General features: G+C 42.0%; 1 long non-coding RNA gene and 1 pseudogene across 1 annotated transcript in view; one reads left to right on the plus strand and one right to left on the minus strand.

Moving 5' to 3' along the window:
• LOC115151338 (splicing factor 3B subunit 3-like) overlaps positions 1-14,587 on the minus strand; it is a 29,001-nt pseudogene extending 14,414 nt beyond the window's left edge.
• Positions 14,588-15,938: 1,351 nt separating this feature from the next.
• The window catches only part of LOC115151928 (uncharacterized), a 33,725-nt gene continuing 23,395 nt past the window's right edge, over positions 15,939-26,268 (plus strand). The window contains exon 1 of the long non-coding RNA XR_003867389.1: positions 15,939-16,550. This is a non-coding gene — a long non-coding RNA (uncharacterized LOC115151928). The remainder of the gene's footprint in view (positions 16,551-26,268) is intronic.

Raw genomic sequence — 26,268 nt, forward strand, 5'->3', positions numbered from 1 at the left:
TTTTCTGGTGTTCATGTGACTGAGTATCTGCATAAGTTTGTTCAAATGTAGTCATTGCTCAAATACTACTGTGGTATGTCACACACAGTGTGAATGTGTGTGTAAGAGCACTTTCTGGGAGGTGGAATAGCAGTACACATACCTCCAGTCCATGTCCGAGGGAGGATTTGGGTCCCCTGCCACAGGCCACATACAGCTGGGGAGTGTCCTCATTAGCCAGGTCAGCAATCTAGAGACGGACAAAGAGTAAGAGAGATGAGTAGGAGAATGAGCCAGTGACGAGATCAGTATTCTGTCGGAGTTAGAATATCAAGTAAAACAGGCACAGTCTGACACAGTGTGTGTATAATGTGGAGATCAGAGGTTCTTAAACTCTCTCCATTATTATAGATAGGTTTTAATTAAATGTCACAATACATTAAATTGGCTGCTGGGGGGCAAATTGTCCTCATCCTGGTGAAGTTGTCAGTTGGACTACTGTCAACACCACTATAGATGGCAAGCAAATCAAATAATATAGTCATCTAGTTTATCCCCAGAAAGTTAGTTAACTAGCCATATTGACGTGATCAATTAGCTAGCCAATTTGATGTGGTCCATAAATCAATAGCCTAAATGTCTGTCAGCAGCAAAGGTAGTTAAAAACAATGTTTAAGAGGATCATGTTAGCTGACTTCGCTAGGTAGGCCTACATTGGTTGGAGAAAAAAAGTACATTAGGTCTAATTACCACTCACTATACAGTATGTTTAGCCAACTGTACAAAGAATATACTGGTACTTGCAAAGTAAACATCTAACAGTACCACGACAAATGCGCCCTTCTGCTGCATGACAGGCAGCGCCCACCAAAAATGTAAAATGAACCTAAACCACTCATACTCGTCAGGTATAGTTCGCGTTCATTTTATATCACGCAAATATCCAATGGTGCCTAATATTGAGAAATATCGTGAGGCTACCCTACGCATCTGAAATTACATGATCATGCAGTTACTTGCTGTATAACAAAGCTAAAATGGGCACAATCGTTTTGCATGGAATAATCAGGAATGTGTAGGTCTGACTAGGCTCTTCAAGACCAAATAGTTGGCATTTTGTTAACAATTCCTTGAAAACAGCACACAGTTGTCAGTGGTTTTAGCAGAGCTGTGGGTCTCCTTGCTCCCCTGTAGGCAAATCAAACTCTAAACCTTGTGAAGTTTTATTGAAAACCATTTAGTCAGAGAAGAGACATGATTCATCACTGCAACAGCATAACATCCCTCTCCTCAAACCCTGCCCCAAGACTTCAGAAGAATCTTTATCCTCCTGCTAACCCGTACGGCAAGCGCGCAAAAATCAGTTTCATTGTGAAGCTGTCTGGCCTCTGCCCGCATGTGGTGAGCCATACCGTATCCAAAAGTGGGAAAACACCTCAGTTGAGTACAAGAGGAAAAGGGGCAAACCTACCTTAATTACAAAAATCTATGGGAATCAAAACTATTGACACGCACATAGAGTTGCACATTTTGGGGAATATTCAGTCGTGGAAACTTTATGGAAATAACGGGAATATGCAAATTAATACTAATACTATTTAAATGTAGATTTTTTTTGCATTGGATATATTTACCATATCATACGGAGACAAACATAAACCTTATCATAAGTAGACCTAATTGCAATGATTAAATCCTTCCTATAGAAATAAAAAAACAATTTAGTTACAAACTGAACTTTAATTAAATGAGTTGACTCTTCACATAGGATCATTTCACTGAACAACAAAAGGGAATATTGAATGATCCATCGCATTTCCCAAAAAGGTTTTCAACATACATCTGTAAAATGATAACCAAAGTTTCTAGACTAAAGCCGTCTTCCTCTCAGGCTTCCATGTCTTCTGGACCTCGTCAATGTCCACCTCTTGAACATCAGACTGAGGCCTCATCTTCACTGTCACTTTCCAACCTGGTTGAGTACGGCTCGTTGTCAGGCTCAAAAAGCCTCAAATTTGCCCGGATGGCCACCAATTTTTCAACCGTTGTATTGGTCAGCCTGTTGTGTGTGTTCCCAAACAAGGTCCAGTTGCGCTCTGAGGCGGCTGATGTTGGTGGGATTTGGAGGATGATGGAGGCAACAGGGGAAAGAGCCTCAGATCCACAAAGTCTCTTCCACCAGGTGGCTGATGAGATATGTTGGCACGACTGCCATATTGCATCTCCATCCAAAAGCCCTTGCAGTTCCAAAGTGTACTTCGCCAGACTGCCAAGAACCTTGCCCTCATACAGGCCAAGGTTGCAAGACACAATAGTGATGACACCATAGGCCTTGTTGATCTCTGCACCAGACAGGATGCTCTTGCCAGCTTACTTGGGGTCCAACATGTACGCTGAGCCGTGTATGGGCTTCAAGCAGAAGTCTTCACGCTTTTTGATGCATTTCAGAACTGCAGTTTCCTCTGCTTGGAGCAATAATGAAATGGGCAGGGCAGTACGGATTTCTTCCCTTACATCTGAAAGCAGAGTCTGAACATCAGACAGGATGGCATTGTCTCCCTCAATCCGTGCAATGGCTACTGCTATAGGTTTCAGGCTGCTTTCCACTCTCTCCCAAAATACATCATCCAAGAGGATCCTCTTGATGGGGCTGTCCATATCGGCAGACTGTGATATGGCCATTTCTTGGAGAGACTCCTTCCCTCCAGGAAACTGTCAAACACGATGACCACACCACCCCAATGGGTGTTGCTGGCCAGCGTCAATGCGGTGCTCTTATTCTTCTCACTTTGCTTGGTGAGGTAGATTGCTGCTATAACTTGATGACCCTTCACATACCTAACCATTTCCTTGGCTCTCTTGTAGAGTGTATCCATTGTTTTCAGTGCCATGATGTCCCTGAGGAGCAGATTCAATGCATGAGCAGCACAGCCAATGGGTGTGATGTGAGGATAGGACTCCTCCACTTTAGACCAAGCAGCCTTCATGTTCGCAGCATTGTCTGTCACCAGTGCAAATACCTTCTGTGGTCCAAGGTCATTGATGACTGCCTTCAGCTCATCTGCAATGTAGAGACCGGTGTGTCTGTTGTCCCTTGTGTCTGTGCTCTTGTAGAATACTGGTTGAGGGGTGGCGATGATGTAGTTAATTATTCCTTGCCCACGAACATTCAACCACCCATCAGAGATGATTGCAATACAGTCTGCTTTCTCTATGATTTGCTTGACCTTCACTTACACTCTGTTGAACTCTGCATCCAGCAAATGAGTAGATAAAGCATGTCTGATTGGAGGGGTGTATGCTGGGCAAAGAACATTCAGAAATCTCTTCCAATATACATTGCCTGTGAGCATCAGAGGTGAACCAGTTGCATACACAGCTCGAAAAAGACTCATTATTTCTCTGACTACGTTCCTCCATTGAGTCAAAAATACTTCTGATTCCAGGAGGACCATGAGCTGTTGCTATCTGATTCATCATTTTCACCTCGACTAGAAGTAGAGGGACTTTTGTCAGAGGTTGCTTGTTGTGAGCGCTGAGGGAACTTTATGCACTTGGCCAGATGATTCTGCATCTTTGTTGCATTCTTCACATATTTGGCACAGTATTTGCAAATGTACACAGCTTTTCCTTCTACATTAGCTGCAGTGAAATGTTTCCACACAGATGGCATTTTCCTGTAAAGATTAGAAAAGAATGAGTAAAAAAATGAATACAATTCCATGTACAGTTAAATAGTTAAGCAGTTAGATTAATAAACAAGATAAATGTTTTAAAATGAAACGTATGAAAACAGGTGAATTAACACTCCTCAGTTAGCAGGCTCAAGCAAGCTAAAACCCACATGGTAGCAAAAACTAACAAGCAGAAATTTTTAACAAGTTAGAAATTATTTAAACACACTTTGCTGTAGGCTATAATTTTTAGTAGTTAACAAAAAAATCATGTATATCATAAAATATTCACCCTAACCAGTATTGTAATCAAAACTTACCAGAAAGCATGTAGTCCTTGTCTCAGACAGTGTAGTAGTGTGGGCTCAATAGCATCTCATTAGTGTGCAAGATCTTGAGAATCAGCTGTACACATGATACTGTACTTGACACAATTATGAAATTGCTTATTCCAGTTGATAATAAGCATGCACCCATTAAGAAAATGACTGAAAACTTAAATCCCTGTGGATTGATGAGGAATTGAACAATGGTATGGTTGAGAGGGATGAGGCAAAAAGTAACGGCAAATAAGTCTGGCTGCACAGCCGATTGGCAAACATATTGCAAATTGAGAAATCATGTGGTTAAACTGAATAAAAATAATTAACTACACTATGAAACAAAGATAAATTAAATAAAGAATGATAGTAAAAAGCTTTGGAGCACCTTAAATTACATTTTGGGAAAAAAGGCAAACTCCCTCATTCATTGAATCAGATGGCTCATTCATCACAACTGATAATGTCCACTACTTTAATTATTTTGTTAATTGGCAAGATTAACAAATGTATGTATGACATGCCAGCAATAAATACTGACACTACACATCCAAATCTGACCAAATTATGAAAGACAAGCATTGTAATTTTGAATTCTGTAAAGTTAGTGTGGAAGAGGTGAAAAAAGTATTGTTGTCTATCATCAATGACAAGCCACCGAGGTCTGACAACTTGGATGGAAAATTACTGATGATAATAGCGGACGATATTGTCACTCCTATTTGCCATATAGTCCATTTAAGCCTACTAGAAAGTGTGTGCCCTCAGGCTTGGAGGGAAACAAAAGTCATTCCGCTACCTAAGAATAGTAAAGCCCCCTTTACCGTCTCAAATAGGCGACCAATCAGCCTGTTACCAACCCTTAGTAAACTTTTGGAAACAATTGTTTGACCAGATGCAATGCTATTTTAGAGTAAACAAATTAACAAGACTTTCCTCACGCTTATAGTGAAGGACATTCAACAAGATCAGCACTTACACAAATGACTGATGATTGGCTGAGAGAAATTGATGATAAAAAGATTGGGGGGGCTGTTTTGTTAGACTTCAGTGCGGCTTTTGACATTATCAATCATAGTCTGCTGTTGGCAAAACCAATGTGTTATGGCTTTACACCCCCTGCTATATTGTGGATAAAAAAAATGACCTGTCTAACAGAGCAGAGGCTGTAATTAAATGAAAGCCTCTTCAACATAATCCAGGTAGAATTAGGAATTCCCCGGGGCAGCGGTCTACTTTAAAAAAATCTTTACTAACAACATTGGTAAAGCCAGTGTGTCTATGTAAGGGAAAGGGGAGGATACCTAATCAGTTGTACAGCTTAACGTATTCAACTGAAATGTTTCCTCCGCATTAAACCCAACCCCTCTGAATCAGAGAGGTGCGGGGGGCTGCCTTAATCAACATTATGTCGTCGGCACCCGGGGAACAGTGGGTTAACTGTCTGGCTCAGGGGCAGAACAGATTTTTACCTTGTCAGCGCGGGGATTCGATCCAGCAACCTTCCGGTTACTGGCCCAACCACTAGGTTACCTGCCGCCCCTATGCGGATGACTCAACACTAAACATGTCAGCTTCTACAGCGACTTAAATGAGTTTCAGAATGGGTGGCAAGGAATAAGTTAGTCCTAAATATTTCAAAAACTAAAAGCATTATTTTGGACAAATCATTCACTAAATCCTAAACCTCAACTAAATCATGTGGAAATAGAGCAAGTTGAGGTGACTAAACTGCTTGGAGTAACCCTAGATTGTAAACTCATGGTCAAATCATATTGATATAACAGTAGCTAAGATGGGGAGAAGTTGGTCTATAATAAAGTGCTGCTCTACCTTAACAGCACTATCAAAAAGACAGGTCCTACAGGCCCTAGTTGTCACACCTGGACTACTGTTCAGTCGTGAGGTCAGGTGCCACAAAGAGGGACTTAGGAAAATTGCAATTGGCTCAAAACAGGGCAGCACGGCTAGCCCTTGGACGTACACATTAATAACATGCATGTCAATCTCTCATGGCTCAAAGTGGAGGAGAGATTGACTTCATCACTACTTGTATTTGTGAGAGGTATTGACATGTTGAATGCACCGAGCTGTCTGTTTGAACTACTGGCACACAGCTCAGACACCCATGCATACCCCACAAGACATGCCACCAGAGGTCTCTTAAAAGTCCCCAAGTCCAGAACCGACTATGGGAGAAGCACAGTACTACATAGAGCCATGAATACATGGAACTCTATTCCACATCAAGTAACTCATGCAAGCAGTAAAATTCAATTTAAAAAAAGATGAAAATACACCTTATGGAACAGCAGGGACTGTGAAGCAACACAAACATAGGCACAGACACATGTATATATACACAGTAACATACAGACATAGATTTTGTGTTGTAGATATGTGGTAGTAGAGTAGGAGCCTGAGGGGATTCTGTTGTGAATGTATTGTAATGTTTTTAAAATTGTACAAGTGCCTTCATTTGACTGGACCCCATGAAGACTAGCTGCTGCCAACGGAGATCCATCATAAATACACACACCTGGCAGGACATGATGGGGAGAGGTTCTCCTGCTCGTCCACAAGCACCAGGTTCTTGAGGGGGCGTAGCTGGAAGAAGAAGGCATCTCCCTCCTCCAAGGGCATGGTAGAGGAGAACTCTGGCTCTTCATCGTCATCTCCCAGATGGGCTATCTGGTAAAGGTAACTAGCAGAGAGAGAAGGGAGGAGACTATGAACACACCGATTCACACAGAAGAGCAAGATGATAAAGATGGATGTCTCAGTAATGTGTGGTATTGAGGGGGATTCTAGCGAAATGAATGACTTACTGGTTGCCGAACTCTGAAGAGACAAATAAGGAGCCGGTCTTCAGCACACACACGTGGCTGTGGCTACAGGGATGGTGTCAAAGTACTTCATCCTCATCTCTGTAACCTGGGGAATACAAACATTTATTTGAATGAGAAGGAATCCCATCATATGAACTGACACTGACCTGTGTGGGTTTGTGCTGAGATCAGGTGTTTATGCCATCTCCATGTTGTCAGAGAAGAGACATGAAGACTAATCACTTCAACAGCACTCTTTGCTGCCCTCCCCCAGTTTCCATCTCAGACAGCACCCTGCTGCCCTCACCATCTCCTCATCCGTCTCCAGGGTGACCTTGAAGATGTCCCCCTACTCCGTTTGGGCCAGGAAGAAGAACATGGACTTGGTCTTGTGGGTGGCTGAGCAGACGAAGATCATGCCTCTCTCAGAATCATCCAGGTCATTCTGTGTTTAGGGCAAAATAAAGAATGAGGGCACTGTGTGGATAGTACCAATAACTTAAAACTGAGCCATACAAACATTCACAAATTCAACACGACTGGTCTGGTTAGCCAAGTCCTTTGTTAGTACATTTTTTACAAAACCTCACCCTTCTGCACGGGATGGGACAGCAAATGTCAGGCTGATCGCCAAAGTTTTTGTGGGTGATGTAGTTCTCTGAACAGATGAGAACTCCACTGGGACCATCAGAGCCTCCAGGAACTGGACAAGAGACGGGGTCACGATGACACGTTTACACTAGGGATGCAAATTTCAGTCAATTATGCTGCCGACTAACTGACCCTCATTAACCAGTCAAAAAATTATCAAAACAGTAAAATACTATCAGAGACCTGTATATAATGATGAGATGCTTATGTCTCCGCCCTAACAATAAGAGTTATTCCAAGGTGGGGAGGCAGGCGACAAGTTTAGGCCCAAAATAAAGACCACAGAAACGCATTGGGATTATTTGGGACCAATTTTGGTCAAGAGCGAAACATCTCGCTTTGCCTCTTCCTCTCTGATACCAAGCATACATACAACATTTTTCATTAAGAGTTTGACAGAAACATGCAACAATAGCAAACCTATAGTCTTCCAGTCAAAAGACTACAGCCTATTACTAAACATGCAACTGCTGTAATGAAGCAGCTACGAAAACATACTTTTCAAACATTAGAAAAATGCAATTCATGGGAAAACAGTTCTAAACAGCACATCTAACCTAAATCTGAGTTAGAAATTTAGAAAAAGGGGAATTTAATAGTAACTAGGATTTGTAAAGTATTCAGACCCCTTGACTTCCCCACATTAGAATACGGCTGTAACGTAACAAAAAATACATTAAATCGTTTCCCCCCCCCTCGAGCTACATACCATACCCCATAATGACAAAGCAAAAACAGGTTTAAAAAAAAGTATATGAAAATAACACATTTACATAAGTATTCAGACCCTTTACTCAGTACTTTGCTGAATCACCTTTGGCAGTGATTACATCCTGGAGTCTTCTTGGGTATGACACTACAAACTTGGCACACCTGTATTTGGGGAGTTCCTCCCATTCTTCTCTGCAGATCCTCAAGCTGTCAGGTTGGATGGGGAGCGTCGATGCACAGCTATTTAAGTCTCTCCAGAGATATTCGATCAGGTTAAAATGTGGGCTCTGGCTGGGCTACTCAAGGACATTCAGAGACTTGTCCCGAAGCCACTCCTGCGTTGTCTTGGCTGTGTGCTTAGGGTTGTTGTCCTGTTGGAAGGTGAACATTCGCCCCAGTCTGAGGTCCTGAGCCCTCTGGAGAAGGTTTTCATCAAGGATCTCTTTCCTTTGATCCTGACTAGTCTCCCAGTCCCTGCCACTATTAAAACATCCCCACAGCATGCTGCCACCACCATGCTTCACCTTAGGGACAGTGCCAGGTTTCCTCCCGACATAACACTTCAGGCCAACGAGTTCAAGCAGGGTTTCATCAGACCAAGGAATCTTGTTTCTCATGGTCAGAGTCCTTTAGGTGCCTTTTGGCAAACTCCAAGCTGGCTGTCATATGCCTTTTACTGAAGAGAGGGTTCTGTCTGGCCATTCTACCGTAAAGGCCTGATTGGTAGAGTGCTGTAGAGATGGTTGTCCTTCTGGAAGGTTCTCCCATCTCCACAGAGGAACTCTGGAGATATGTCAGGGTGACCAAACTCCTCAATTTAAGAATGGAGGTCACTGTGTTCTTGGGAACCTTCAATGTTGCAGAAATGTTTTGGTACCCTTCCCCAGATGTGCCTCGACACAATCCTGTCTTGGAGCTCTACGGACAAGTCCTTCGACTTCATGGCTGGGTTTTTTCTCTGACATGCACTGTCAACTGTGGGACATTATATAGACAGGTGTGCGCCTTTCCAAATCATGTCCAATCAACTGAATTTACCACAGGTGCACTACAATCAAGTTGTAGAAACATCTCAAGGATGATCGATGGAAACGCGATGCACCCGAGTTCAATTTCAAGTCTCATAGCAAAGGGTCTGAATACTTATGTAAATACTGTATCTATTTTTATTTTTAATAAATGTGCAAAAAAATAAAAAAAACTGTTTGCTTTGTCATTATGGGGTATTATGTGTAGATTGATGAGGGAAAATGTTTTAATTAATCAATTTTAGAACAATGCTGTAACATAACAAAATGTGGAAAAAGTCAAGGGCTCTGAATACTTTCCGAATGCACCGTATGTGTACAACTTCATGAGCTGGATTGCTCGTCTTTGCAATTAGTTTATTTTCGTTTGCACTCATTAGCATATTCAGCTAGCAGCCTCCATGGAAATGTGCTATTACTTGTGCTAATGTGTTAGCATTCTGGTAACAGATGCTTAATGGCCTATTTTGTGTTTTTATGACTATCTGAAAATCTGGAAACTGCCCAACCCTAGTTGCTAATATGACTAGGACTGTGCCTTTGGTTTCTGGACAACAAAATAAAGTTTATATGAAACCAAATAGAACAGGAGAGAAATGCTGGTTAATGGCATGAGGAAGTCTTGATAAAATAATTGACTCAACATTTATGGCTAGATTTTCGCAAGGCTACTTTGAAGCAAGACATGCCTCATTATTTGACATCAAGTAAAAGGTTTAGCTTTCAAACAATTACTGTCTCAAGCTCACATTTTAACTGTGGCCATCAAAGTTCAACATGCGATTGCATTTAGAATTGTTATTTGTTGCTCAATGACTGGGCTTACAGAAGCACGTTTCACTCCAGTACCTGCTTTTTGATGAGCTCTCGCGCTATTCAGCTCCTCAAACTAGGCTCTAAATTCAATAAATAAGATGCATGACGACTAACAACAATACACACGCCAATTTAATTCCACACAATCATTCAAATTAACCTAGAGCGCGATAAGCACGACCAGTCAAATGTATTTTCGGCAGCTAACCGATTAACATACCTGGTTTACACTGTAGAGTTAAAAACAATCCAGGCTTAGAAGGCACTAACAGAACAGCTACAACAGTGCGCTTGTTTGTGTTGAAATCAGAAGCTCTCTTCAGTGGATAGTCAGGGAAGAGACATGATAATCACATCAACCCAAATGTTCTGTAGAGATTCTTTCTCTCTATAGTGGCACTATGGCCATTTCCCAGCCAGTGGGTGAGCAGTCATCCAAACAATGAGGACTAATCTTCACCCCAGCAGGAAGAAGAGAAAAGCAATGCGCAAGGGCAGACCTCATCAGTAGAACACAAGAGGGAAGGCTGCAAACAACTCATAACCTGGCTCTGACCACCCTCTACTGGAAATAATAAGTAGCTACCTGTGATGAGGAAGTTGCCGTGCTCCTCCAGGGCCTCGCTGTACTTGCGCGCCACGTGGTTCAGACCGAGCTCCAGCTCATAGAAGGTCAGTGTCTGGTCGGTGTTGGATGCAGCCTCTCCAGTGGGGTCATTGTCAGCTTCCTGGAAGGAGGCAGAAGTAATAGGTCACATACTGTGGGTCAGTGGAAACAGACAGGATGAGGATTTACAGGACAGCTGAAGTAGCAGAGCAGCTGTCTTGGGATCAGAGGTGTTTAAGCTCTCTCCAGTGGTTTGTCAGAGAAGAGACATGAAGACTCATCATTTCAACAACACTTGGGTGGGTAGATAGCGAATAAAGTAGCAGCACATCTGAGCCTGTGTAAAGAAGTCCAGGTAGGTGGAACGTAACAAGAGTGCATGAGCCAATTCACATATCATAGGGGTCAGTGCTGGGCTCTCACCTCATAGTCCATCTCTAGACAGGCGAACATTGGGTTCTCAAAGCCCACGTCCACTCCTACCACGTGGTACACCAGCGTGTTGGCCTTGTGAGCCTCCAGGGGAGAGGAGATGGTGAGACGTGCTGCTGCATCTCTGTTCAGGATGTATACCAGCTTCTGCTTCTCAACGGCACCTGGAAACACAGAGGTAAATCAGTAAACTACAACACCTGGAAACACAGGTAATCAGTAAACTACAACACCTGGAAACACAGAGGTAATCAGTAAACTACAACACCTGGAAACACAGAGGTAATCAGTAAACTACAACACCTGGAAACAGAGGTAATCAGTACACTACAACACCTGGAAACACAGAGGTAATCAGTAAACTACAACACCTGGAAACACAGAGGTAATCAGTAAACTACAACACCTGGAAACACAGGTAATCAGTACACTACAACACCTGGAAACACAGAGGTAATCAGTAAACTACAACACCTGGAAACACAGAGGTAATCAGTAAACTACAACACCTGGAAACAGAGGTAATCAGTAAACTACAACTCTGAGATGAAAACCGTTCATTGCAATAGGGGATTATCCCATCAAGTCACAGATGTCAACAACAACAAAATTACCGTTACCAACTCTTTCCAAAACAATCTCTCTCTCAGTTCCCTGAGCTTATTTACCTATCATGACTGCCCTGCCCTTGGGGTCGACGGCAAGGAACTGTCCAGGGACGATGCGACGACAGCCACTCTTGCCAAAGGTCTCCTGGTGGATCTTCTCAAACATGTTCTTGGAGGGGTGGTACTCCAGGATCACAATGCGGCCTGAGTCACTGCCCACCACAATGTAGTCTAGGGATGAAAAGCACAAATGTCTCGAGATTTCAAAATCAGAGCTTTTTAACCACATACATAGAAAATATGAATCTACATTACACACAGCAACTACTCTTCTGGCACCAAGATTGAGTCATATCTATATACCAAAATGCAATCTCAGGTGTACAGGCAGACACACATAACACACACCTTTAGTTCCTCCAGTCAGCCTGAAGGCCGTAAGGGAGCAGATAATGCCAAACACCTCCATGGTGAGCAGGGTGTGAACCTTCCCTGTGTTGGCATCTGGACGCAGGAGCTCAATGATCTTCCCCGTGGAAACAACTATCTCCTGCATCTTGGTTACTGCAAGGCAAGTCAATAAATATTCCTAAAAATGATCATAGGTGACATCAATTTTATACAGTATATACTCGGGGTGAAAGTAGATTTCTTCCTGGTACGGGACCTCTTCAGTGTGCACACGCTTGCACTTTTCTGTTTCATTCTAAACATAGTATTACATATAGAATCAATACTAATTTAATAGGGTCTCTGTGGGCCTATTAGTAAAGATTAGTCATTTAGTTAAACATGTATTACCTTTAAATGTGGCATTACCAAAACCAGTTATGATGATGTTCACATCTGATTGTCAAACAATCATTTCAAAAGGCACCTGTAAGCCTGGCTACCTACACACTTTTGTACACTAAAATAATTCCAGCATCCATAGTGCACTGTGCACCTACCATTTTAGAAATGCAAAGACATCTCTTACAATACACCAAAAAGTTTCATGAATTACATTCAGTGATGGCCATTCATCAAGCATACACTTGCAACCTGAATTGATGCATCAACTGCACATTCCACATTCAAGTCCATTCGCTCATTTTCCATGCAACGGACATGCAGTAATGATAGTGTGAAAGCTTCCAGTTCTTGGCATTTGTTTTAATTACTGTGATAGGCTCATGTTCAACTGGTATGGTGTAGCTACACTATTTATTTTGCTGTTACTCTGTTTCGGCTTACTTTCACCTCATACATACACACACTCAGGGATGAGCGAGCACAAGAGGGGATGTTACACTACATGACCAAAAGTATGTGGACACCTGCTCATTAATATGAATTTGGTCCCCCTTTGCTGCAATAACAGCCTCCACTCTTCTGGGAAGGCTTTCCACTAGATGTTAGAACATTGCTGCAGGGACTTGCTTCCATTCAGCCACAAGAGCATTAGTGAGGTCGGGCACTGATGTTGGGCGATTAGGCCTGGCTTGCAGTCGGTGATCCAATTCATCCCAAAGGAGTTTGATGGGGTTGAGGTCAGGGCTCTGTGCAGGCCAGTCAAGTTCTTCCACACTGATCTCAATAAACCATTTATGTATGGACCTTGCTTTGTGCACGGTGGAATTGTTATTCTGAAATAGGAAAGGGCCTTCCCCAAACTGGGCATGGTGATCTTGGGCTTGTGTTGTGGCTGCTCAGCATGGAAATCCATTTCATGAAGCTCCCGAAGAACAGTTATTGTGCTGACGTTGCTTCCAGAGGCAGTTTGGAACTCTGTAGTGAGTGTTGCAACCGAGGAGAGACGATTTTTAAGTGTTACAGCACTCGGCGGTCCCATTCTGTGTTTGTGTGGCCTATCACTGCTAGACATTTCCACTTCACAATAACAGCACTGACTTGTTGGAAAGGTGGCATCCTATGACGGTGCCACATTGAAAGTCACTGAGCTCTTCAGTAAAACCATTCTACTGACAATATTTGTCTATGGAGATTGCATGGCTGTGTGCTCGATTTTATACACCTGTCAGCAACGGGTGCAGCTGAAGTAGCCGAAAGGGTGTCCACATACTTTTGTATATTGTGTGTATGTACCTGAGAAGTTGCCATGGATGGCGTGGGAGACGCCAGTGGCACGCTGCAGGGTCAGGTTATACAGAAACATAGTGGCTGGTTCTCAACCTTCAGGTGCAGGTCAAATAGGCCACAGCAACACCAGGTGCTGTGGGAGAAAGGATTAGTAAATTGTTGCACACAAAAAAGTTGAGCATTGTTGGAAGTGTTTAACATAACTAGTAACGTAGCTAGCAGTAGCTTTTATATGAAAGGGTATCTATTGGCTAGAGACCTCAGCTATTATAAAGCAACAAAGTAATGATCGTCGTTGATACTGCACCAAATTTGCAAGAAAAAGCATTGTCATCTCTTGACGATAGCTAGCTAGTCAACATTGATTAAACAAAACCGTAACTATTTAGCTAAATTAGACTACTGTAGCTAGCTAAGGTTAGCAAGCCAACTTTGTTAAGTGGATTGTACACAAACCCACTGGTCGCTGCTGCAACTAGCCAGGTCCGACTTTACCCCCGAAAACACAAGAACAGGAGCCTACCATTACAAAAATACTTCACGAAATAGACAAAGCAACTTTGCAATACTTGGCTTGCATACTAGCCTAAAAAAACCCAGCTGGCTTTCATTCATCCAGTCGTCTACCCAAAACCGGTCATCTTCAAAATTGAAACACGTAACCATTTTTCTATTGATATATATTTGGTTTTCAATATTGTATTGTGGGGGTACTGTATGCAAATGATTTACCGGTGTAGCATCTGGGATGAAGCTAATATCAACTGGTTGACAAATTTCATTCACACCCTGAATGTACCGATACGTTTACGGGTAAACGCTTTCTGTCGATCGTGGGTCCTTCATGATCGGCGACGTCATTAAACAAATTCGGTCCACAACGTGCCTGAAACCTAGCGACACAATTATAAGGACGTAATATGGAGCTCAAATATGTTACGCCAAATAAGTTTTATTTGATGTATCTATCGAAAATGGAAAATCTACTGTCAATTGTTTAAATTATCAAAAAAATATATGAAAATGCGGCCAACGTCAACACATTTAACAGTTGGCGAACTATTCCACTAGGTGGAGACAATGCATATGCTTTGCTTAGAAGCTGAGGTGGCTCAGTGGGATGAAATATGCAGGCAAATACAGGAACTATGATGCAGGTAGTCAGCGCAGACTCGGAAAAAGATTTTCCCCTCATAAAACTCCACAATGTGTTAGAATAAATCACTGTAGCTCACAAAAACGAAATGTAAAGATTCTGAAATAGAATATGTGAAGCAGCATATACAGTTTTTGGGGAAAGTTAAATATACATAATGAAGAGCCGCCTATAGCAGGGTTTCCCAAACTCGGTCCTATTGTCCATTGCTTGTGTTTCTTGGCCCAAGCAAGTCTCTAATTATTCGTGTCTTTTAGTAGTGGTTTCTTTGCAGCAATTTGACCATGAAGGACTGATTATCCCAGTCTCCTCTGAACAGTTGATGTTGAGATGTGTCTGTTGAACTCTATGAAGCATTTATTTGGGCTGCAATTTCTGAGGCTGGTAACACTAATGAACTTATCCTCTGAAGCAGAGCTAACTCTGGGTCTTCCTTTCCTGTGGCGGTCCTCATGAGAGCCAGTTTCATCATAGCACTTGATGGTTTTTGGGACTGCACCTGAAGTAACTTTCAAAGTTCTTGAAATGTTCCATATTGACTGACCTTCATGTCTTAAATGATAGGCTGTCATTTATCTTTGCTTATTTGAGCTGTTCTTGACATAATATGGACTTGGTATTTTACCAAATAGGGCTATCTTCTGTATACCACCCCTACCTAGCCACAACACAACTGATTGGCCCAAATGCATTAAGGGGGAAAGAAATTCCACAAATTAACTTTTAACAAGGTACACCTGTTAATTGAAATGCATTCCAGGTGACTACCTCATGAAGCTGGTTGATGCCAATAGTTTGCAAAACTGTCATCAAGGCAAAGGGTGGCAACTTTCTTGTTGAACACTATTTTGGTTACTACATGATTCCATATGTGTTATTTCATAGTTTTGATGTCTTCACTATTAATTCTACAATGTAGAAAATAGTAAAAAATAAAGAAAAACCCATGAATGAGTAGATGTGTCCAAACTTTTGACTAGTAATGTATTTAATCATCATCATCATCATTAATGTGTTATTTGCACGTGCCTGTATTTTCAGGACGGTGCCCGCGTCTTGATGAACATGATGAAACTACAGTTCCCTTGAAGCACACAATTTACCATGGATTTACCGAATTCACACAGTTGTGGCTGTGGCGTTGAAAAGAGCGTGTATGACCAGTAGGACTACAAATCCCAAAGCCCTTTTAGCGCGTTTGAGGAATGCGGGGTGGGCTCATTTTTCCGGGGCTACCACTGTGCATATACCACAGCCATCGGGGTTTCTAGCCATGACCGGTTTGAGCTGAGCTTCGTGGTCCTTCCTCGCTTTAAACACTGCCCGACCTGTCGAATTTAAGTACGTGAAACCGCCTCCAAATCTGTTTTATTTTGCCTTGGCTACATATCACAATACAGCCTCACATCTGGATTCGTCACGGCTCAGGCTGAAACAGACATATCATCTCTCACTCTGATACATTGTTGCGTGAAGTAGAAATGCAGTTATATTCCGACAACCTGAGTGCACAGAGGCAGAAACATAGGCTAGATGTATAGGTAGATGCATAAAATAATTTAAATCAGAATATATTTTTTTTGGAGGGGGGGTACGCAGCACACATAAAGGGATTGCTTTCGAGTTTTATACACTGGCGAAATCAGAAGATTTACAAGGTAAGACTCAAGAATATTGTTTAAATTACATTTTCATTAGACTATACACTTGGCTGTGTTGGGGATGAATATCCTGTATTTGTGAATGAATGACGAGATGTTGGGGATATAGGCTAGTATATTTCTATTGAATGCATCTGTTGTATCCCCCTGTTCCTGTTTGTTGGTCCCCTTACCGTCTCTGGTCCCCCATGCAGGAGGGAGATATCGCCTCTTTGTATATTGTTCTCAGCCCAGCTAGCACATAACGTTCTGAGGACCATGTTTCTTAAGGTTCACACACGATCTAGCGTTCGTCTGCCGATCGATTGTTAAGCACGCTGTGTTTTAGGGACAACCCGCTGTAGACATCTAACGACAGACATTTTTCACCGGATTCTAAATGTAAAATCGGTGCGCAGTACTGTTGTCAACACTTGACACTTGCATGCAACTTCTGCTGTCAGAATACGTAGCTTGCATTGAAAAGACAGGTTCAGACGCACTAAAGTCGCTTTGTCTGATTGTGTTCAGATCTGAGGTGGTCAGGGATGCATTATGTGAGGATTTCTCCTCAGTCTGGACCAGTGGCAATTTTAGCATGTAGATCTTGGTGGGGCAAAAAAAAAGTGGGATGCATGCCAGCAAAGCCACTACACAACACAACACAACACTAAACAATACACTAATTCTACTATAACGGTGACAAACGGTGCCCACAAACTGTTAGGGTCTACATAAAACTGTCCCAACAGCAGTCCCAACACCTTACCACTGCTACACCTGGCTATCAGTGGAGTCTTGTCTGGCAGCGAAGCAGTTCATTCTGCCTCATTTACTGCCTTTAAAAAAAACATAGCTGATATGGCTGACTTGCTTAAACAAATGTGGTTTCTAATGACAATTGAGATGTACAAACTATAGCATAAGGGGACGACAAGCGGATAAGAGGCAATCTGTAGTTTCGATTAAGACATTAATGAGCGAGCTAGGACGGACGTAGTCAATATAACTATTTGTTCAGCACTTTTGAAATGTATAGCGACAGAATTCAGAACATGGACCGTTCTTACTCCCTGTACAACATGTCAGAACCGTAGGAAAAATAAAGGGGGCATATAAGCAGACAATGAAAGCTCTGTAATCAAAAACAGGTTTTAGGCTACATGAGCACCACCAAGTTAGAACAGTAGGTGAAATTAAGAGGTGAAAATAGACCAAATTATTAGGGTGAGGCACATGGGCTACTAACAGCTTACTACACAACATACACTTAGTATTACTTTCTTAGCTACACTATACATATCTCCCTGGCAGATTACATCATTTATGCAGCAACATACAATACATTTTTGGACTCACCTTGTTGTGCTTTGCTCACTTGAACAGGAAGGGTGTGCGGCAGTCCTTCATGGGCAAACTTTGTCATCAAAGTCTGGCATTCTCTGGATTTATGGTGCTTTCAAGACAACTGGGAACTCGGGGAAGAAAAAGGTTGAATCATGATGGCGTCAGTGATCTTCAGGTCATAGCTATAGAAAGAGGCCCGAGTTCCGAATTTACAATTCTGAGTTGTATTGAAAGTTCAAAATGTATTTTCCCAGTCGTAGCTCGTTTTTCCTGAGTTCCCAGTTGTCTTGAACTCACTAAAGTCAGATTTTGCAGTTGCGAGTTAACAGTTGTTTTGAGCGTGGCACAAATCATGCTTCATTGTCAGCATGGCCAATGTTGAATGTTTATAATTTTAAACTAGGAAAAGATACCTTTAATCTTAGACTTGGGACCACACAGCCACTCCACTGAATAGCAAGCTAATGATTGCTTTGCAATACTTGCAGTTAGCCACTGATTCCTTCCAAACCACTCATTGTTGAATTTCAATTTCCAACTTGTTGTGTAATGTGGAGGCCAAGGCAAGATACTGTAACTGCGGGGGGGAACATAGTGAGGTACAGAGATATAAGATCGCAAACAAGGTAACGTATGCTGAAGCAGCACGGCGAGTTCAAAGGACATAACCTGTGAGGAAATTGATGCACCAGCCTCCAATGGAAGGGGGAGATTAGGGAGTAGTACAAACTGTGGTCTTCAAGACATGTGCCCATCAGTGTGCGGTCACAAAATAATTGTTGGTGGTGAACAGGTTTGACCTCTTGGCGTTCATGTGTAGTGTGATGAATATGAGTGATCAGGTTAAGAAAAAGTCTACACGCATTGTGGTATGCGTGGCCAAAGATTTTCTGGGAATTACAGAAGCAACTGAAGTAATGATGCATGAGATTTTGAATCAGCCAAGAGGTGATGGTTTGGAACAACCTATTTAGGTCCTTCAATTGAACACTAGAAGCTTAATAGCTAACGGGCAGGAGCTTAAGAAGTTTGTATATTACATGGATGTAGTACCAGATGTAGTGTGTGTACAAGAGGCTCAAACCTCAACTGGTTCTGGGATTCAGTTTGGTACGGCGTGATAGAATTGGAGGGGTCAGGTGGGGATTGTCCTACATTTGTTTAAGAGGGGGTGGAATACAGTGTATTGGAGATAGAAATATGTAGGAATAGAGCTAACATTGTTATAGTTAATTTCTATAACCCCTCCAAACCTCTCATGTTAGCACAGTTAGACGTGATTGATAGGATGTGTAGGGGTAGGAAGGTAATATGGTGTGGTGATTTTAATGCCCATAATGAAATCTGGGGAAGTAAATATAAAGAACAATGGGAGTTGAAGAATTTCAGGATAACAGGGGATTAGTATGTGTTAATGATGGGAGGGGGACAGAGTCATGCTTGGACTTGACATTGTTATCTGCAGTGGTGGCAGGGAGGTGTGAATGGGAAGTGATGAGAGAAACCACAGTAGGGAGTGATCATTTTCAAGTTCGGTGTAAGGTCAATGTGGATGTTTGTATGCAGAGTAGAGGCAATAACATGAGATGTTGCTTTGAGAAAGCTAACTGGAAGATGCTCAAGCACCTGTGTGAGCAGGCGGGACAAAAGTTATCAATGGAGGGGTCTGTGGATGAGTACGATGAGGCAGTAAAGTTATCAATGGAGGGGTCTGTGGATGAGTACGATGAGGCAGTAAAGTTATCAATGGAGGGGTCTGTGGATGAGTACGATGAGGCAGTAAAGTTATCATGGAGGGGTCTGTGGATGAGTACGATGAGGCAGTAAAGTTATCAATGGAGGGGTCTGTGGATGAGTACGATGAGGCAGTAAAGTTATCATGGAGGGGTCTGTGGATGAGTACGATGAGGCAGTAAAGTTATCAATGGAGGGGTCTGTGGATGAGTACCATGAGGCAGTAAAGTTATCAATGGAGGGGTCTGTGGATGAGTACCATGAGGCAGTAAAGTTATCAATGGAGGGGTCTGTGGATGAGTACGATGAGGCAGTAAAGTCTATAATTATATCAGCTGCAGATGTGACCGTTCCAGTGTGTTCGGGGGGAGGAAGACGGCGGGCGGGTGGTGCCATGGTGGACAGATGAGTTCTCAAAGGGGTGCAGGAAAGGGATATACAGTAGCTCTACGGGTACTTAAGAATGGCTTATCAGAAAGGAATCTCATGGAGTATCAAAGAAAGAGAGCAATGGCGAGAAGAATGATTTAAGACCGCAAAAAGGGAGGCATGGAGGGAATCTGCACCGAAATTGGTGTAGTTTGGAAAATGTTTTAAAAAATAATTGGGAAGTGTAAAAATGCTGGAATTCCGGTGTTGGTAGTGTCGTGGAATATCACCACTAAAGACTCAAAGTCAAGCTACACAAACATGGTTTGTTTCCTGTATGTGACTGATTTATAACACACAAGGCTTCTTACTTTTGAACTGAGATATTGTATCACTCCTTCTAGTTCTAGTTCCCAGAGCAATGTTCTGGGCGTACTGCCTTATGAGTGATAAAGTGCTTATGAGTGATAAAGTGGTTAACATTTTTACATTTTAGTCATTTAGCAGACACGCTATCCAGAGCGACTTACAGTAGTGAATGCATACATTTCATACATTTTTTCCCCCCCCCATACTGGTCCCCCGTGGGAATCGAACCCACAACCCTGGCATTGCAAACACCATGCTCTACCAACTGAGCCACACAGGACCACGTGGGTTAATTCTTTTGTGCAGTCAATCCTTCACTCGCAAGAATCCAACCAAGACAGGTTATTATAAAACAGCATTGTGCTAAACACAGTTATATGCACACAAATAAATGTCCATCACACTCCCTCCTTTTATCACTCTGTGATAACTATTGTACATTTTTAAGTAAGTATTAGATTATGGCTTAAACTATCAAGGGAGGTTCTATTAAAATACTTCTTATAAAAGTCAGCGAAATCAACACAAAACCAGACACTTTATCCTTTCAAACCCTTAATTCTGGGTTGTACAATCAAACTAGTAACTGATCATTAGTCCATAGCCCTTACACTTGTAAAACCATTGCAGTAGAATGGTTTAACTTAAGACCTTCACTACAGTTACACACATGCTTAATTACACAATTTAATTTCTGGCAATACTGTCCTCATACGCAGGGGAGAGACCATGGTTATACTTTTCATGGCCTTCAGTGAGTTCCTTATAGTCCTCATTAGCTTCATCATTCTCATCAGCAAATGGCATTTATTTTAGCCCAATCAAAGTAACTGTTTCCCCTGCAGTGGCAGAGGTGAAAATGATAGTTGCTGAGACCCATGAAGAGCACAGAGCCTTACAACAGCGTTATCACACACACACACACACACAAGGACAAATATTTCCAATATAGCCCATTTTGCAAGGTTCACAGACCATGATCCAAACATAGTTAACAGCCAAGCTGTCACCTCCCACTTGTTATCTTCATTGCCAGAGTGGCTTCTAGAAGTTCCTGCAAAGTAATCTTTGAGGGTCTGCCCATTTGCAAATCATGAACTGTCAGTGAGCAATTTGATTCTCCATTGTACAATTGCACACATTTTCACCTAGGTAGACAGACCCATTACCCTGTATACACCAGGCTGCAGTCAGTGAGCTTTCTATTGGGATGGTTGGGAGGCAGGTTTTATTTTCACAAGGTCTTCTATAACTACAGTTGAAGTCGGAAGTTTGCGTACACTTAGGTTGGAGTCATTAAAACACATTTTTCAACCACTCCACAAATTTCTTGTTAACAAACTATACATTTACGTCATTTAGCAGACGCTCTTATCCAGAGCAACTTACAGTAGTGAATGCATACATTTCATACTTTTTTTTTTCTTCCCCGTACTGGTCCCCCGTGGGAATCAAACCCACAACCATGGCATTGCAAACACCACGCTCTACCAACTGAGCTACACGGGACCCATAATTTTGGCAAGTCGGTGAGGACATCTACTTTGTGCATGACACAAGTAATTTTTCCAACAATTGTTTACAGACAGATTATTTCACTTATCATTCACTGTATCACAATTCCGGTGGGTCAGAAGTTTACATACACTAAGTTGACTGCCTTTTAAACAGCTTGGAAAATTCCAGAAAATGATGTCATGGCTTTAGAAGCTTCTGATAGGCTAATTGACATAATTTGAGTCAATTGGAGGTGTACCTGTGTATGTATTTCAAGGCCTACCTTCAAACTCAGTGCCTCTTTGCTTGACATCATGGGAAAATCAAGAAGAATTGTAGACCTCCACAAGTCTGGTTTATCCTCGGGAGCAATTTCCAAATGCCTGAAGGTACCACGTTCGTCTGTACAAACAATAGTATGCAAGTATAAACACCATGGGACCACGCAGCCGTCATACCGCTCAGGAAGGAGACGCGTTCTGTCTCCTAGAGATGAACGTACTTTGGTGCGAAAGTGCAGATCAATCCAAGAACAACAGCAAAGGACCTTGTGTAGATGCTGGAGGAAACTATATCTATATCCACAGTAAAACGAGTCCTATATCGACATAACCTGAATGGCCGCTCAGCAAGGAAGAAGCCACTGCTACAAAACCGCCATAAAAATGCCAGACTACGGTTTGCAACTGCACATGGGGACAAAGATTGTACTTTTTGGAGAAATGTCCTCTGGTCTGATGAAACAAAAATAGAACTGTTTGGCCATAATGACCATCGTTATGTTTGGAGGAAAAAGGGGGAGGCTTGCAAACCGAAGAACACCATCCCAACCGTGAAGCACAGGGGTGGCAGCATCATGTTGTGGGGGTGCTTTGCTGCAGGAGGGACTGGTGCACTTCACAAAATAGATGGCATCATGAGGCAGGAAAATTATGTGGATATATTGAAGCAACGTCTCAAGACATCAGTCAGGAAGTTAAAGCTTTGTCGCAAATGGGTATTCCAAATGGACAATGACCCCAAGCATACTTCCAAAGTTGTGGCAAAATGGCTTAAGGACAACAAAGTCAAGGTATTGGAGTGGGCATCACAAAGCCCTGACCTCAATCCTATAGAAAATATGTGGGCAGAACTGAAAAAGCTTGTGCGAGCAAGGAGGCCTACAAACCTGACTCAGTTACACAAACTCTGTTAGGACGAATTGACCAAAATTCACCCAACTTATTGTGGGAAGCTTGTGGAAGGCTACCCGAAACATTTGACCAAAATTAAACAATTTAAAGACAATGCTACCAAATACTAATTGAGTGTATGTAAACTTCTGACTCACTGGGAATGTGATGAAAGAAATAAAAGCTGAAATAAATCATTCTCTCTACTATTATTCTGACATTTCACATTCTTAAAATAAAGTGGTGTTCCTAACAGACCTAAGACAGGGAATTTTTACTTGGATTAAATGTCAGGAATTGTGAAAAACTGGGTTTAAATGTATTTGGCTAAGGTATATCTAAACTTCCGACTTCAACTGTACCTTTTTGATTCTAATCTGTCTTTTGAGAGGGCGCGAACCTCAAGTAATATCATGACCCAAATGTTTAACTGAACTTCTACACAACTGCATTTTTTATGGTGAAACTTTTTGCCATTTTCTGCTAAGATCAACAACGACTTCATGTCCTCATGAGAGGCTTCCACTTAATTTTTCTTTATTTTTTTGACGAATGTGAAAGAGAAACAATCTTCCGATTCCTCAGCTAGTGGAATGCTGAACAGTGCATTAGCCAAATCAAAAACTGAGAACACAGCTTCCAGGTGGAGATAATGGTCACCGAATTTGAATTCCCCTGAGGGTTTTACTACTGGGAGGATTGGGGTGCTACAAGGTGAATTTGGGCATGGAATAATAGCGCCAGCCTCCACCAATGCTGTGTGTACTGGGATAATGCGGTGTGTACTGGGATAATGCGGTGTGTACTGGGATAATGCGGCGTGTACTTGGATAATAACCTTTTCTGCCTCTTTGTTCAGGGGGTACTGGGCCTTGTAAGGCCTGTGGGTGCTTTTTGGTACAACCACCAATGGCGTTGCTCCTTTCATTTTGCCAATGTCCGTCTTCCCCTTAACCCGTATTTTGTCTGGCACTTCCTGTAGCTATGGAATCGTGTAATTTGTTTCAGCCACTACCATTACTTCTTCTGTGGCTTTGGGGTAGTTTTGTGCTTCTTACTCTTGCTGCTGCCCAATAGGGTGAGAAAAAGGTAGCTGTTGAGGGTGACCATTTCCCATTTGCTTTCTATGCCACCCAATCAGTTGCTTCCATAACACCTTCAATCAATTCAACATTTTTTCCAGGAGTTTGTTCCAGCGTGTATCATAGGCTTGGTCTTCTTCAATGGAGGGAACTGCTGTTGTGCACTGAAGGTGTCTGGGAACTAGAGGTCGACCGATTATGATTTTTCAACGCCGATGCCGATTATTGGAGGACCAAAAAAAGCCGATACCGATTAATCGGACAATGTTTTTTTATTTTTTTATTTGTAATAATGACAATTACAACAATACTGAATGAACACTTATTTTAACTTAATATAATACATAAATAAAATCAATTTAGAACTCAAATAAATAATGAAACATGTTCAACTTGGTTTAAATAATGCAAAAATAAAGTGTTGGAGAAGAAAGTAAAAGTGCAATATGTGCCATGTAAAAAAGCTAACGTTTAATTTCCTTGCTCTGTCACGTCCTGACCAGCAGAGGGAGGTATTGTATCAGTTGTGGTCAGGATGTGACAGGTTGTTTGTATGTTAAGGGTTTGTGTTGGGGATGGGACTCCCAATTGAAGGCAGGTGTGTTGAGTTGCCTTTGATTGGGAGTCCTATGTAGAAGGGTGTGTTTTTCTTTGGGATTGTGGGTAGTTGTTTTTGCACTGCGTTTGTATAGCCTGTAAACCTGTTGCTGTCGTCTTTATTGTTTTGTCCAGTGGATACTTTACTCCTTTTTTTGAAATTAAAATATGAGTATCAAATACCTGCTGCGCCTTGGTCTTCTCTCCAGTACGACCTTTTTTGTGACATGCTCAGAACATGAGAACATATGAAAGCTGGTGGTTCCTTTTAACATGAGTCTTCAATATTCCCAGGTAAGAAGTTTTAGGTTGTAGTTATTATAGGACTATTTCTCTCTATACGATTTGTATTTCATATACCTTTGACTATTGGATGTTCTTATAGGCACTTTAGTATTGCCAGTGTAACAGTATAGCTTCCGTCCCTCTCCTCGCGCCTACCTGGGCTCGAACCAGGAACACATCGACAACAGCCATCCTCGAAGCAGTGTTACCCATGCAGAGCAAGGGGAACAACTACTCCAAGTCTCAGAGCGAGTGACGTTTGAAACGCTATTAGCGCGCACCCGGCTAACTAGCTAGCCATTTCACATCGGTTACACCAGCCTAATCATGGGAGTTGATAGGCTTGAAGTCATAAACAGTGCAATGCATTGCGAAGGGCTGCTGGCAAAACGCACGAAAGTGCTGTTTGAATGAATGCTTACGAGCCTGCTGGTGCCTACCACCGCTCAGTCAGACTGCTCTATCAAATCATAGACTTAATTATAATATAATAAACACACAGAAATACGAGCCTTAGGTCATTAATATGGTCGAATCCGGAAACTATCATCTTGAAAACAAACCGTTTTTCCTGTCAGTGAAATACGGAACCGTTCCGTATTTTATCTAACGGGTGGCATCCCTAAGTCTAAATATTCCTGTTACATTGCCCAAACTTCAATGTTATGTCATAATTACGTAAAATTCTGGCAAATTAGTTCGCAACGAGCCAGGCGGCCCAAACTGTTGCATATACCCTGACTCTGCGTGCAATGAACGCTAGAGATGTGACACAATTTCATGTTAGCAGGCAATATTAACTAAATATGCAGATTTAAAAATATATACTTGTTTATTGATTTTAAAGAAAGGCATTGATGTTTATGGTTAGGTACATTGGTGCAACGACAGTGCTTTTTTCGCAAATGCGCTTGTTAAATCAACACCTGTTTGGCGAAGTATGCTGTGATTCAATGAGAAATTAACAGGCACCGCATTGATTATATGCAACGCAGGACACGTTAGATAAACTAGTAATATCATCAACCATGTGTAGCTAACTAGTGATTATGTTAAGATTGATAGTTTTTTATAAGATAAGTTTAATGCTAGCTAGCAACTTACCTTGGCTTCTTGCTGCCCTCACGTAACAGGCAGTCAGCCTGCCATGCAGGCTCCTCGTGGAGTGCAATGTAAGGCAGGTGGTTAGAGTGTTGGACTAGTAACCGGAAGGTTGCAAAAACGAATCCCCCCTGAACAAGGCAGTTAACCCCCGTTCCTAGGCCGTCATTGAAAATAAGAATG

The sequence above is a fragment of the Salmo trutta genome, chromosome 17, assembly GCF_901001165.1.
Source record: "Salmo trutta chromosome 17, fSalTru1.1, whole genome shotgun sequence".
In the NCBI taxonomy this organism is placed as follows: Eukaryota; Metazoa; Chordata; class Actinopteri; order Salmoniformes; family Salmonidae; genus Salmo; species Salmo trutta.